This window comes from Pteropus vampyrus, unplaced genomic scaffold (assembly GCF_000151845.1).
Source record: "Pteropus vampyrus isolate Shadow unplaced genomic scaffold, Pvam_2.0 Scaffold86, whole genome shotgun sequence".
Classification (NCBI taxonomy): domain Eukaryota; kingdom Metazoa; phylum Chordata; class Mammalia; order Chiroptera; family Pteropodidae; genus Pteropus; species Pteropus vampyrus.
In genome coordinates, this window is record NW_011888867.1 from 1,644,636 (window position 1) to 1,646,870 (window position 2,235).

The 2,235-nt window shown below is 57.6% G+C and overlaps 1 protein-coding gene across 1 annotated transcript in view; it reads right to left on the bottom strand.

Moving 5' to 3' along the window:
- The window catches only part of CTRC (chymotrypsin C), a 10,219-nt gene extending 9,832 nt beyond the window's left edge, over positions 1-387 (bottom strand). Inside the window, exon 1 of the mRNA XM_023532651.1 lies at positions 379-387. The gene's annotated coding sequence lies outside the window, so the exon portion shown is untranslated. The remainder of the gene's footprint in view (positions 1-378) is intronic.
- Between the last annotated feature and the right edge of the window lie 1,848 nt (positions 388-2,235).

Here is a 2,235-nt window from a genome sequence, read left to right on the forward strand (position 1 = left end):
TCCTGGCTGCTGTAGTACCACGCACGTCCACCTGGAGGCTGTGATGCTCCGCCTAAACCCCATCTCCCAAGCCCCCACTCAGGTGGCACTTGGGGGTGCCCTACCCAGAAACCACAGGGCTGAGAAGACCTTGAGACTCTAGTCAGCTCTCATATGGAGACTGGGACCCAGTGGGAGCCTGATCTGTCCCAAGACACACACCGGGAGCACCCTGGCTCTTTTCTGTGTGTGTGGTGGGGAAGGTACGGGGTATCTGTTTGTGGGAGTCTCGGGGGACTCTAAGGTGCATCAATCCAGAATTCCCATGGCCTTGGTACCACTTCTGACCATCACGCTGTGTGCCACGGCCCCAGACACTCACGCCCCCTCTGAACTCACCAAGCAGCGTGGTTGGATGGTAGGGGCCCGGGCTGTGCGCTCAGTGGCCTTGGCCTGCACCCTGTTGGCCCACTTGCCTGTGTGCCTCCGGGAGACTTTCTGCGTCTCCCTGTTCTTATCTGGGAATAAAACAGCACCCGTGTCATGGGCTGGTTTTGAGGATTAAATGAGTTAACACCTGTAACTTGTGTCTGGTGATAGCGGGTGGACATCGGACTCAACCTGTTCCATGAGGATGAGTCCCTTCTTCTCCCGGGCTCGACATGACACAGGAGACACCTGAGCAAATGCTGCCCTAGCACCCACGTGTCCTCAACCCTGTTCACCCCCGTTCCCATCCCCTCCATCCCCCACCAACCAACAAGAACCACACACACATAAGAATATAGAATTTTATCTTATTTTAGTTAAAAAAAATAATTGTACCACCGAATGAAGAAGTAGCTTTTTGGGGGGGGTCGGTGAGAAGGGAGGAATAAAAGAGCAATAAGCCAAAAGAAAAAGAACTTTTTATATTCATCTGTATAAACATATCCGCTAAGGCAAACACAATCCAGGGCCAAGGCTGCTTCACTGGGGTCAGTACCTCCTAATTTTTGCAGATTCTAAGGCCAAAAAAATAAAACCTCTGCAAATCCAACGGGAGTTTCGTAGACTCTTGGAGCGTTTTACTAAAATAAAGAGTTATCGAGTTTAAAAAGCAGTGGACGCTGTCATGACACCGAAAGTTGCATAACTGGGGCCTCGATGGCCACTCACTGATTTGGACTGGGTGACGGGCACAGTTTCACGACACGGTGACAGACACACGCAGACACGCACACACACGAGCGAGCACACGGGAGATGCGCAGGACCGGGCCCGTGGCACAGCGAGGGCTGGGGTCCCCATGCTTCCTCAGGAGGTGGCTATGATGGGACAGGTCCTGTCGCTGGTGACGAGGCGGCGAATGTCACTTGGGGAAGGATGGTGAGAAAGGGCTGGGCGAGGTCCCCTGCTTCCCACTGCCTGGTCCGTGCAAACCACGTAAAGCACTTCTTAGACGTCTTCCGGAGAAGACAGCGCTGGTTCCCTCCCCGGGAAGAAGCCATCCCTCTCCCCCACGCTGCTCTCTCCAGAGCCCCTGAGATCCCCGGTTGTCCCAGGGGGACGAGGGGGTGGCGCGTTTGCCCCAGAGCCTTCCCTGCCCACGATACATGGCATGGCTGGGAGAGTGTGGGCCTGTGAGGTAGATTGACACAGCTGCCCCCTCACCCTGCCTGGCTGGGTCCCCGAGAGCTGGGGTCGCATGGCATGCCAGAGGCCTGGGTCCTTTCACAAAAATAGGAGTCTCTCCCCGCCCACCCCCCCGACTCCAGTAGAGAAGAGGCAGGGCTGGAGGCACAGGGGCTGGGGCTGGGGCACCCCTGTGCCTCTGATCAGCTCCATAGGTCCCACTCCATGGAGCCGGCCACGATTGTTGCCATCTGTCGCTCCCCCCAGTCTAAAAAGGGGCTGAGGGCAGTACAGCCTGTGGGTTGAGGGCAGGAGGCCTCCGAGCAGGGGAGGAGGTGAAAGGGAGAGGCACAGGGGAGTGGAGGGTTGTGTGTGGAGGGCAGGCACATGGGCAGGGCAGGGCGCGGCCCTGGAGCGGGCAGGGGTGCCAGAGAGACTTGGGGATGCCAGGGAGGTCTGGGCCAGGCAGGGAGCCAGCGCTGGTGTCATGGTCTCAGGACAGGGTCCCGTGGCAGGGAGCGGGGAGAGGTCGGGCCACGTCTGTGAGACCCTTCACGTGGCCTCACTCACAGACACCTGTAGGTTTTTAGGATGGTCCCTTCAGACAGAGCTGAGCATTCAGGCTCAGCTTCCAGTTTGTCC